The sequence below is a fragment of the Protopterus annectens genome, chromosome 4.part1 (genome assembly GCF_019279795.1).
Source record: "Protopterus annectens isolate FY-2018-M chromosome 4.part1, PAN1.0, whole genome shotgun sequence".
Taxonomy (NCBI): Eukaryota; Metazoa; Chordata; order Ceratodontiformes; family Protopteridae; genus Protopterus; species Protopterus annectens.
The window spans coordinates 815,256,619-815,270,288 of record NC_056734.1 but is presented as its reverse complement, the minus strand read 5'-3'; the positions used below and the strand labels follow the sequence as shown (position 1 = coordinate 815,270,288).

At 41.8% G+C, this 13,670-nt stretch overlaps 1 protein-coding gene across 1 annotated transcript in view; it reads left to right on the top strand.

Moving 5' to 3' along the window:
• DGKD (diacylglycerol kinase delta) overlaps positions 1-13,670 on the top strand; it is a 1,200,459-nt gene that overhangs the window by 511,418 nt on the left and 675,371 nt on the right. The gene's annotated exons all lie outside the window — the stretch shown is intronic.

The window sequence follows — 13,670 nt, the reverse complement described above, 5'->3', positions numbered from 1 at the left end:
CAAGGCATTTGTACGTCTGTATCAAATATACCTCAGATTTTACAATACCTAACTAAGATGCTGAACAAAGGCCTTTCTTTCTCATCAATTAAGATTCATGCCTCTGCCATTTCTGCACATTACAATACGGAACCCACCTATCTTTTCTCATCTTTTAATAAGGCAGTACCTCAGAGGGGCCAAAAACATTAGGCCTCCAAGGAGAGCACCAGTTCCAGCTTGGGACCTCAGTTATGTTTTGGAAAAACTCACACTGCCTCCTTTTGAGCCAGCATCAACAGCGGATATTAAATTCTTATCCTGGAAAACAGCTCTGCTTCTAGCCATAACCTCTGCAAGGCGAGTCTCGGAGTTACAAGCACTCATGGCTGTGGAACCTTTCATAATTTTTCATCCAGACAGGGTTTCTCTGAGGACAAACCCTACATTTATGCCTAAGGTGGTGTCCAATGTGGACCTCAATCAAACAATTCACTTGCCTACCTTTTATCCAAATCCACATAACAAGGGTGAGAAAATTCTGCATTCTTTGGACATACACAGGCAGCTATGCTTCTACTCGGACAGAACTAAAGCTTTCAGAAAGACTGAGCAACTTTTAGTGTCATATGCTGCAGGATCACAAGGCAAGGCTATCTCAAAACAGATTATTTCTAAATGGATAGGCCATTGCATCCATTTCTGCTATTCTCAACATGGCAAATCAGTGCCTAAGGGCATTAGGCCTCATTCCACCAGAGCAGCAGCCACTTCAGCAGCCTTCCTCAGAGGAGTACCAGCCAAAGAAATCTTAGAGGCTGCAACTTGGAGTTCAGTGCACACCTTTACAAAGCACTACCACTTGCCTCTCTACTCTTAAGTCCAGAGCAGGCTTCGCCACTGCAGTTCTGCAGGGCCTCATAGCCTCTTCTAATCCTATTTAGCCCAGCCATCCATCCTCAGCTTTGGGATTCAACTCGAGTAATGACTGCAACAGTGAAACACGATGAACATAGTACAGTTGTGTACCTACCATAAATATAGATGTTAGAGTGTATTCACTGTTGCAGTCCAGGTTACCCACCCACCATCCCCTTCTCTTTGCTGGGACTTATCTGCACTTCTCTATCCTATACAACCGTTTTGGTGTATTTGCTTGTATATGAAGAAAATGTTATTTTTGTGCATGCATTTCTTATTGCTATATTTTTCAGCCTACCTATTTGGGGCACCTGACATCTGGGGCAAGAAAAACTGAAGAAAATGGCGTTAGCTGCATCTTTTATACCCCTGGCGCACTGACGTCAGGGAAGAGGTGACAGCAACCGACGCCGGACCTAGACTTTACAATTCTGGCCGACTGCAGGTAGCCTGCCAGCAGGATAACCCAAGAGTAATGACTGCAACAGTGAATACACTCGAACATCTACATTTATGTTAGGTACACAACTGTACTTTCCCCTTCCTCAGGTCTCACCTCGGATATCCTCCCTGAATACTGGCTCCTGTTCCTGATCTCATCTCTCACCCATGTGACCCTCTGCCCAATCTTCGGTCACTTTGACCGACTGCTTGATTTCTCCATGTCTCGTGTTCATAAAACAGTCTAGGCTAGCTTTTCCCATTAGGAAAATTATCCTGGCTTCACAGAAGCCTTCAGCTCAAAAGATCTACCATAGTAAATGGAAACGTTTTTCCTTTTGGGCAGCCCAATAGAATCTGGATCCCTTTTCAGCTCCTATTCCAGATATCCTTCTCTTCTTAACATCCCTGTTTCAAGAAGGGCCAGCTTTTCTACTATCAAATTGCAGTTGGCAGCCATCTCTAATTTCATTCCAGTACAAGACCTACCTTTTCCTCAAGGGTATTCAAGGCCTACATGAAAGGCGTCTTTCTTCTTAAGGTTCCAGTCAAGGATCCTGCCCCTCCTTGGGATTTGACATTGATGATGCAATCTCTCACCCAACGTCCGTTTGAGCCTGCTTATTCATGTGATCTCAGATATCTTTCATGGAAAACTGCATTTCTGGTAGCCATTATTTCGGCCAAGAGGGATTCTGAATTGCAGGCATTATCTTCTAAACTGCCATGTATTTTTTTCCTTAGGGAACAGGGTATCTTTGTGAACTAACCCCTCCTTTATGTCTAAAGTAGCTACCGAAAAGATTCTTAACCAGGATTTCCAGTTGCCAGTTTCCTTTCCTAATCATGTGTCAACTTCAATTTTATTTACATCGCACTGAATCTTTTCAGAAATCTAACCAGTTTTTCGTGGCCTTTTCCTTGAACAGGCATGGCCAAGCGCATTCTCTTAGGTCATTGCCTACTACTTCGGCCTTCACTGCATGAGTGCCCTTGGATGAAATCTGTGCTGCAGCCACCTGGTCCACTCCTCCTCACGCCTTTGTTGCTTTATTATAAATTGAATATGGTCTCCAGAGGCAGAGTATCCTTTGCTTTCACAGTGCTCAGGCATGTCCTTCCTTAAGGCCACCTGGGGTTCCTTGTAAATGGGGATTCTGACCCAGAAGTGATGAATAATGAAATGGATAACATCAGATAAATATAAATAGTCATGTACTTACCATAATTTGGTATCTGTGTTATCCTATTTCATTATTTATCGACTCCCTCCCATCTTCCCCCTTCCATGTTTAGAGAGGTGGGGGTTTCAGGCCCTTGAGCTATCGCCTCACGCAGTGCTGATGTTATTGTTGCCTAGGTGCAGTTGGTTGGTCAAGTAGCCAGGCATTTTTCTGTTTTCTGTTTTGGTTAGCAAACTCGATTTGAGGATTTGAAGGTAGAAAGGGATTATGGGAGTGGGAGGAGCTCAAACCTTGAATCTAAAGTGCCAGATCAAATCTGACATCAGATCCAAGATCCAAGACCCAGACATGATGAATAATGAAGTAGGATAACACAGATACCAAGTTATGGTAAGTACATAACTATTTTTCTGCAGCGATAACCGAAGAAAATCATAAAACATACCTTCCTCCTGTCAGAGTTCCAGAGTCCCACAAACAGAGGGACACAGTGCCTCTCATTAAGTCCATTAATTCCCTTCTGGGACAGAAATTTATGCATACAGTACATAGGTACTTCAAGGTAAACTCTCTCCTTTCTAAATTCCTTTGTTGAAAGATATCCAGCTTTTGTCAGGTGTAATCCGCATAGATTGTTCTTACTGCAGCACATTATCATGCAGTGTTGTTCTAAGCACATAATCTCCTTCTAAGAGAGACCAACTTCTCTGAATTGGTAGGACTACTGTCCTCTGTGTAATACACAGTGATGGGAATAACGCATTACTATAATATATTACAGCTTCTAGCAACTAGTAATATAACGTGTTACTTTTTCAAAATAGTAATGAAGTAATAGTAATATGTTACTTTTTTTTTTTTAGTAAGTAATAACGTAAGTGTGAGTTACTTTTGCTTTTCTTTTGCTTAACCAGTGTCAGCAGGAGCCCTCCCTTCCCATCCTCAACCACTGGTGTTAGTTCCTCCAGTCTCCACCAGAGACATCCCACCACCCCATCTGCTCCAAAATAGTGGCTAATCAGCAATGTAGAGGGGAATTCAGGCACAAATCATAATTTTGCTACCCTTTCCCTATAACCAACATTCACCACACCTGCTCAAATATGGCATGTATGGGGGGGGACACACCACAAAAATGTGATACATAAAAAACTACTATCCAGTTGTTTCTACTTACTACAAGTTGCACTAATGACATTAGCACATTAGGGTGCAGTGTTTGCATTTTCATATAAAAGGATTGTGCAGGCATGTGATGGAAACGTAATTTATCTTGCTGGAACTGTTTTCTATGAGAATGGAGTAATGTTGAGCAGATTTAGTTGAAGTTTTGGTGCTTGGTTTGTTTATGTTTTTATGTGTGTTTTTATTTACTTTAATGTTTTTTTATTTTTGTGTTGTTTAGAAGTGATCTTTGACTAACGTTATACGAGCTTGTTTGTTGATTTTAATCTGCAGTATTTTACTTTGCATCTAAGTGACAGTTTTTATTGGAATAGCAATTATGATTTTTTAAATATTAAACCAGTTTGTTCTTTTGGCACTTTTTCTTTCCTGTTTTATTTTCTTGCCAGTTCTGTTTTTTGCTCTGCCAGAAATGTGTTGGTGTGATAATGCATTGTATTAGAGTGTATGTCATGAAAGGCTATATCTCATATATGGTGGGAGGACTGATGAATTTCATAATGGGAAGGATAATAGAAATTAACTTTGCATAAGTCCCTATGGTTTTACGGGCTATGGATTATGAACTGCATTAAATTGTACTGTGAAGCAAATGGACCAAGAGCGTTTTAAAACATATTATATGTAATTGACATACTTGTTTTAAATTTTAGCCGAGTATTTGCACATCAGTGACCGCCATTCAAATGGATTGGAGGGGGTAAACATTTACTTTTGTCAAGTGTGCAATAACACAAAATTTTTCAAAATGTTACATCTCAGATATTCCAAAGGAGGAATTTCAGTGGGCGCTATTACGTGAGTTCATACTTAAGGACAATACATTTCCTATGTCCGTACCTAGATTAAAAAGCAGTGCCCTGACATTATGTGTGAAATTAGTTCTAGGAGGAAGGCAGTTACTAATGGTTCTCCCCAAAAGTCTGGGAAAAAATCATTATTATAGTACTGTACTTGTTTCTCCTGATCATTGGTACAGTGTATGACTGTGTGTGTGTGTGTGTGTGTGTGTGTGTGTGTGTGTGTGTGTGTGTGTGTGTGTGTGTGTGTGTGTGTGTGGAGTGGTGGCATGAAATTGTGAGTCCGACCCAGAGGATGATATTCAGATGTTAGTACCATGGGCTGTTTGGAATTAAAGTGGGAAGATATGGGTTTAATTGCTTAAAAGTAAGAGAGACTTGTTTAGGAAAGGAATAAAAAGTTCACAAATGAAGGGAGATGTTGGCAGGTTGTGAAGCTAGTTGGCTGAAAAGGTCTGTGGTTTCAGGGAGAATAGCAGAGGATGCCTAGTAACAATGAACTTGTTTTCAGTTTGCCATCCATTCCCTGTCCTATTGCAGTATAACCAGCTTACCATTTTTGTTATTGTAACATAGGCAATTTTTTCTTCAAGGGCAGGAGGCACTGAATTTGTAGATGAAACACTGAAACATAAAGTTGTTTGCTAGCAGCAAAGTTTTCATTACTTACAGATCTCTTTAATGTGGAATCATTCAGATGACTTTTACTTCTGCAGCGATTGACTAATATTGGTGGATTGTAATGACAGAAGTTTGAGTGGCCTTTTATGGTTGAAATGTTCTGAATTGGGCAATTATGTCATTATTGGTGCATATGATGTTCTTCATGTTTCACTGTTGCAGTCATCACATTTGGGTTTTCTGCCTGCAGGTAGTCCTCAGCCAGCCTGAATACCAGAGTCTTCAGATTTCTGCGTCGGATGCTGTCGCTTCTTCCTTGACGTCAGGTCGTCAGGGGCATAAAACATGCAGCCGACACCATTACATCAGTCTTTCTTGCCGTGTGGTGCCCAAAGCTAAAGCAGTTTGCAAGTGTTGGTCGGCCAACTCCTGAAATTTTCGTTTTCGATTTTCAGACCCGAAGTCTTCAAAAAAGATAAGTACCCCGTTGGGGATCCTTTTTTCTTGCTCTAACCGATGTCCGTAAAAGTTAACAATTGTCTTATCTGTGGAAAGCAAATACCACGTAGAGATTTTCATTCTTACTGCATGCCCTGTTTAGGCCCAGATCACGACATCCCTCGCTGTCTGTTTTGTGCCTTGCTGAACACCGGAACTATTAGTCGTCGGGCTATTTTTGCAGCCAATTACATTCGTACTCGATCTGTGTACTCCAAAATGGCTTCGTTAAGCCATCCGACTACCGAGCTTCTGAAAGAATATAAGGATAAAGACAGAGACAGCCCTCATAGGTCCAAAACTGCCGACAACACTTCCGTTAAGCTAGTCACCAGTCCGCCGGTACTCATTGAGGCGCTTTCGCAGCCCCTGATACCCGCTCCTTCAGATTCACAGGCCTCTACTGAGAACCATTCAGAGTTCAGTATGCCAAAAGATGCTTCTTCGACTATGGAACCTGTGGATGTCTCTACCTTGGATGGGTCCAGAGCCGCTGTGCAGGCACCAGCTTCTGACGGTGTATTCAGGCCTACAGACATTCTTATTAAACCAACGCCATTGTTTTCATCCAGGTCAAAAACTCGCACTACGCCTAGAAAACTGATGACCAAACCACAGGTTCAGGCCCATATGCCTCAAAAACAAATGCTTAGAATGGCTGAAGACCTTATTACCTTATTTAGGGGAAGACAGCCTTCCCCCTCTAAGAGACCTAGAACTGAATTTCTTTCTGATTTGTCTGATCAGGAATCTGATATTTCTGCTTACCAGGATTTGCCCTTATCTACTTATGAGGATTCTGATGCAGAGGATTCCATTCCCTCTGCTTCCCCTCCAGAAGATCTTTCTTTCGGTGAAACCTTGCATACTCTTAATAAGCATTTCCTCTGGGAAAGCCAGGATTACTTTGAGCCTAAAAAGAGACTTAGGGACTTCTTATTCCTACCTCAACACAGGCCTTTAGCTATCCCTCCTGTTCTGGACATTGTAGAGGATGCTTTCTTTGAATCTAGCCTTACCCCAGACACTTTACCTCCAGCTCCCAGAAAACCTGACCGGTACTACAGAGTACTTGACTCTCACAAGTTCCTCTTCAGGAATCCTTCTGCGGATCCAGAGACCATTTCCCAAGGACTAAAAGGCATTAAGGCTACTGCTGCCAAAAATCCTACCCCCTTCTGATAGAGATTCTAGAGCCTTGGACAGATGGGGTAAGAAGGTATACACTTCTGCTACTTTGGCCATTAAGGCTTTAAATTGACAGTTTCATATGTTAAAGTATCAGCAGCATATTATGGGACTACTTAGACAGAAAATGATGTTGATTCCTGACTGTGCTGAGCACAAAGAATTGCAAGATTTCATGCGTTCTGCAGAACAAGTTGGTAAACATACTTTACAATGTGGTTTTGACGCTTTAGAAGCATCTTGCAGGGCTGCTGTCACTGGATCTGTACTTAGAAGGCATGCTTGGCTTAAGGAACAAAACTTGCTAGATCATGTTAAAGCTAAATTACTGGATGCTCCCTTAAACCAAGGCTGCCTTTTTGGCAACAAAGCAGAAGAAGTCCTCAAAAGGATGGAGGAAAAAGCTAAATCTATGCAAACTGTTAAAGATTTCCTACAAGTACAGCCTTCCAGATTCAGTAGGCATTGGCCTTCAAAAAACTGGTCCTTTCCAGTCCCTTCCAGACCTTCTCAGTCCAAACCCAGGAACAGCAGACCACCTAGGCTACAGTCTCAGACTACGCACAGATCCAAGCAGTGGGGGGCTCCCACTTGCAAAGCAGGGAGTAGTAAGCCACCCCCTTACGAAAAAAATGGCACAATGACTTAACCTTAAACCTTCCAAGCCCTCCTCAACTACTTGCTCCCTTAGGAGGAAAGCTCGCTCTGCATGCAAAAAACTGGGAACTCATTACCTAGGACAAATGAATTTTGAACATAGTTTCCCAAGAATACAGATTCCACTTCCACACACTACCAACCCCAAATGGTTGGCCAGACCTACCCCCAAATCTGTGGGCGGAGGCCCAACAGCAGGTTCTCTCTCTTCTCAGTATCAGGGCTATTCAACCTGTCCCAGCAGAACAAAGGGGACAAGGTTTTTATTCAAGACTTTTTCTGGTACCCAGAAAAGACAACTTCTGGCGTCCTATCCTGGACCTCTCTGTTCTCAACACCTTTCTGGCAGTTCCAAAATTCAAAGTGCTAACTCTTCAACAGCTTCTTCCTATGCTAACCAAGGATGCCTGGCTGGCAACCCTAGACACATCCCAATAAGAGAATCTTGCAGGAAATACCTATGCTTCAGGGCAGGCTCCATGCACTATCAGTTCAATGCACTTCCCTTTGGCTTATCAACTGCGCCCAGGGTATTCACGAAGTGTCCAGCTCCAGCCATTGCATTTTGCAGGCAGAAATATTCAAATTTACTCATACTTGAACGATTGTCTGATTCAGGCAGAAAGCCAGGACTTGCTATACAACACCTGGCATTTGTAAAGAAACTTCTAACCTCACTGGGGTACACCATCAACGAAAAGAAATCTCACCTAGTACCCTGCCAAAAGATTGTATACCTGGGATCAAGCTTGAACACAACTTCCCAGATGGCATTCCTCACTCCAGAGAAACCAGTTTATTTGACAACCTACTTCAAACTATTGACCACAAAACCCTAGCTATCTGCAAGGAAAATACTGCAAGCCCTGGGGTTCATGGCCTCTTGCATTCTACTAATCCCATATGCAAGACTGCATATGAGGAAACTTCAATGGTATCTAAAACGCCTATGGTGTCAGACATTCTCAGGACCTGGAAACAATGATTTCTATCATTCCTTGTATGAAGACAAGAGTTCCTTTGATGGGCAGAGGCCTGCTACCACAACAAGGGACTCCATTTCACTCTACCCCCTGACGCCCAAACCCAAACAGCAGACACAGATTATGCAAGGGAGCACACATGGCAGGGCAAGGCATTCAGGGCAAATGGAACCCGAGACAGATGCACCTGCATATCAATCAAAAAGAAATGTTAGCTGTACAGAATGCTCTGACAGCCTTCAAAGACCATATTCTTCCAGGACAACTATTGGTAAAGACAGACAACACCACAGTTATGTGGTACATAAGCAAGCAGGGGGGAACCCACTCGTACCCTCTCTGCAGACTAGCCATGACTCTGTGGAACACAGGCTTGAGCTACCAAGTATACCTACAAGCTCAATTCCTGCCAGACAAACTAAATTCACTGACAGACAACTTAAGCAGAAATCTCATGGACACACACGAATGGAAACTAGAACCCAAAATATTCATCCTCTTGAGGAACACATGGGGGACTCCAGAGGTAGACTTGTTTGCCTCCCCTCAGAGCTACCAATTGAACAAATTCTGCACAAGAACTCCCCACAGTCAAGCTTGGAAAGTGGATGCCCTTTCCTTTACCTGAGAAAGACTCTCTGTTTATGCCTTTCCCCCTCTGCCTCTCCTCTCAAAGGTTCTACTAAAGATCAAACATGACAAGCCAAGGACGATACTGATTGCACCAGACTGGCCACGCCAGCACTGGTGTAACCCCCTCTTGCGCAGTATGACACTTCTGCAACCATGGCACCTGCCACAGACCCCTTCCATGCTGTCCCAGCAGGCGGGCCAGATTCTGCACCCTCAGCTTCCATCCCTCAGTAAGCAGGTGCTGGATGTCCTTCTGGAGGCAAGGAGGCCTAGTACTAGAAAGTCCTATGCTGAAAAGTGGAAAAGATACTGTTCCTGGAGCCAGGCCCAGAGGATGGGCACAACGGTGCCCAGCTTACCTCATATGCTACAGTACTTAACAGAAATGCTCCACAAGGGCCTATCCTTCTCGTCAATTAAAATTCATGTCTTTGCCATTTCAGCACATTGTAATACTGAGCCACCCCTCTTCTGTCACCCCTTGCTAAAGCAATTCCTTAGAGGGGCCAAAAATTTAAGACCCCCCCCAGGAGAGCTCTCACTCCAGCCTGGTACCTTAACTTTGTATTGGAAAAGCTCACTCTTCCCCTGTTTGAGCCAACTGCTACATCAGAGTTGAAATTCCTTTCTTGGAAAACAGCCTTCCTTCTAGCCATCACTTCAGCAAGAAGAGTGTCTGAATTACAGGCTCTCATGGCAGTGGAACCCTTCATTCATTGTCTTCCATGTGGATAGGGTTTCCCTCAGGACTAATCCTCCCTTTATACCCAAGGTGGTGTCTACTGTGGCCTTAAATCAGTCCATTCATTTTCCTACATTTTCCCTAATCCACAAAACAAAGGGGAACGAATACTGCACTCTCTGAACGTGCACAGACAACTTAGATTCTATTTGGACAGGACTAAGCCTATCAGAAAATCTGAACAGCTGCTAGTTAGCTTTGCTGCAGGGGCAGAGGGGAAGGCCATTTCAAAGCAAACGATTTCCAAATGGATAGCCCATTGCATTCATTTCTGCTACAAGCACTATGCAAACCTACCCCACAGGGGATAAGATCACATTCCACCAGGGCTGCATCTACCTCTGCGGCTTTTCTCAGAGGAGTCCCTCCCAGGGACATCCTAGAAGCTGCTACCTGTAGTTCTGTACATACCTTCACCAAGCATTACCACATGCCAGTGTTTTTTAAATCCAGAGCTGGCTTTGCCACTGCAGTCTTGCAGGGCTTAATAGCTGGCCCTAATGCTCTTTAACTTCTTCCTCCCTTCTTTGGCTTTGGGAATCAACCCAGATGTGATGACTGCAGCAGTGAAACATGAAGAACATAGTACAGTTGTGTGCACTTACTGTAAATGTAGATGTTCGAGTGTATTCACTGTTGCAGTCCTGGTTACCCTCCCTCCAGCCCCCTGACTTCCTTCTTGTTGGTATATTTATTTTTTCTTGTATATTTGCTTTTTAATGGGTGTTAACCATACCATTTAATTGCTTCCTATTGTGGTGGCACCTGACATTTGGGGCAAGAAAAACTGATGCAATGGCGTCAGCTGCATGTTTTATACGCCTGGTGACCTGACGCCAAGGAAGAAGTGACAGCATCCGATGCAGAAATCCGAAGACTCTGGTATTCAGGCCGGCTGAGGGCTGCCTGCAGGTAGATAACCCAAATGTGATGACTGCAACAGTGAATACACTTGAACATCTACATTTATGGAAAGTGTACACAACTGTACTTTTTGTTTCATTGCTTACGAGAAAAGTGTTCAAAACTATAAATGTAAAACATGCTGTAACAAATGGTGCTGTATTATACAAGGGATATAATTTAATTATTATATATTATGATTTACAATCAGGAAGGTAAATCAAAGAACTTTTGCATGGTCTTAAAAATGTGTGCAAGGGGCCTATGATTTTAAGTGTCCTCTGATTATTTCTGGATTTGTCCCTGATTCATTGAGAACTAGGCCAGTCATTTTCCAAGAAAAGGTGGTACATTATATTTAGTAAATAATTATAGACTTCTTTTATTTCAGAAAGTGTGTATTAATTCACATTTTCTTATTCTGTTAATGTCTCAAGGTAATGGTAGCAATATTATAAACATTCCCCCTGATTCTTTATTTGTCCCTGATTCTGCTTTGATTTGTCCTTGATTGGATGAGTTAATGGATTTAGTTGGGAGAAGAAGATATGGAGGGGTTGGAAAAGCAGGTGCTAAAGAGCATGTTTTTTTAATAGCTGCACTTGAATATTGTTACATAGTGATTTTCTACTGAGTATATTGCATTTGATCAATGGTTTCTGATTACTTTATTTATTGACGTGTTTTACTGAATTTTACAAATGTGCAGTATTTGCTAGCGTAATACTTCTAGCAGAAAGCCAACTTCAACTAGGCCCCATGGAAATGGTGCGTTTTGACGCAGTGCGAAAAAAAGGGTGTTCCACGTTTTGATTGTTTGTCACACATTGCTAGGGTCTGTGTTCCACATTGGCTTCTTACGAGGTTGAGACCTATGCTAAAAAGCAATGGAAAACTTCTGGGGGCCTTGGATAGTATAGATAGTAATCAGATGTTAGGAGGTAATAGACTTTGAAGAGGCAATTTGGATAAAAATTACAACATAATGTTGGTACAACTCATAGCATGTAGCATTCATAATAGATCACTGGAATTATTCTGGAGCAAAATATATATTTTTTTGACACTGCAAGGAGGTGAAAGCTAATGATGACCAGACTCTGACTCTGCACTTATACTTTGGGGCCCACACCCACTAACACACCCCCTAACATTGGGTCAATTTTAGCTTGCTAGAGATCATATCCTTACCTTGCTGTATAATAAACAGCATTGGTTCTCCATACCACTATCAATCGGAATTGAACTTACCAGTCATTGGTATAACCCACTGCATCAAGTAGGAATCTTCGGTTGGATCTACTTTCAACCAACTTTTGTCTTGACAATTTTTTGTTGTATTTAAAATAAACTTAGTATGATAGACTTAAGCATTATTAATGTATACATTCTAGCAAATGTTGCTTAATGTTTTATTTATTCACTGTCGCATATTGGCTATGTGTTGCACATGCAATCTTAGTCAGTGTTTTTTTTTTTTTTTTTTTTTGTATTGCTAAGTGCATTTATTACTTATTATCTTTGTCAATGTAGCCCAAGTTGTGGCTGAAAAGGGTCCTGGGAGTCAGACCAGTTCACTTTTCTGGCTACCAAAGTATAAAAAATTTGAAATAGAAAAAGGGGTGGGGGTGAACATGATAGAAGTAATTAAGGAACTAGTAAATCACATTTAATTCTGCATCATTCATGAGAGAGAAAGAAAAAAAACTGTCCACTGAAGTCATTGGGAAGTAGCAGACAAACTTGGTTTGGAGTCCTACTACTTGTCACCTGTAAATGTATAGTGAGGATCATTTAAGGCAGTGAGAGTTTTCACACCTCAGCATGTGTGTGTGGGGGAAGGTCTGTCAATTCTTTTAGAGCAACAAAAAAGGATCCCTTTACAAAAGCCTGCAATTTACATGCGTTCCTTTGCTGGAAGTAGCTAACAGCAATTTATAGCATAGAACAAGCTGTGACACACACATAAATGAGGCGCAGTCAGGGAAACATCGAAGTAACTCTGTTATGTTTGTTTAGATGACAGTGCTTCAAAGTCCTGCCATTCTGTCTTAATTGCATGAGAAAACACCATCACTTCCTTATGTCTTGCATGACTCCTATAAAGTGGACCTGAAATATATTCTGGGAAAAAGGAATGAAAGCAAGAAAACAGGATCATGTTACCAAGGCCTTCCCCATCATCTGCTATTTTGAGGGAAACACTAACATTGTAAAAGAAGCACTTGGAGTGATTGTGAGGAATCAAAATAGCTAGAAAACAAAAATACAATGAAAAAAAATTTTTTTTAGTTCTAAGGTAGAGTTTTCCTTTAAAAAATGTGGGGGTCAGTCTTAAGACCACCTCTACGAAGGTTGGTGGGTAGATGGTAGGCAGTAAGCTATTAGGTAAGTCAGCGTGCAATGATGAGGTAGGTCATGTGGCCCTTGTATCTTTTCAGTATTCATGATTTTCTGTGTAGTGGTCCTTATCTATTCCCAGTTTGTTTATAGATGGATGTAAGTGTGGGTCTTTGTATAGGTTTTGTGATTCTATGGGAGAGGGGGATGTGAAAGGTTTAGTCAAACAACCACAAACACAAGATCTTCTGTTAATGTTTCCTTGACATTTGCAAGCCATTGCACATCTTTTTGTCATTTAAGTTTTCCCCCCAAGATTTTTTTTCCTGCATATGTCTATTCCCGAAAATCACCAGTGAGAAAACTTGGAAATACGACTCCACCCTCATCCTGTATAAGGGAGCATTTGGAGCAAAACTGCTTTCCTGCTCTTCTTTGGAGTACACACACACTGTCTATATATACTTAAATTAGAAGGCAACATGAAGTCCAAGGAATATTGTTTACATGCAGTGCACCTATATATATTTCATATCCAAAGCATGTTTTCTCATGACTTTGATCTTTTGTATGTAAAATATAAATAAATGGTATA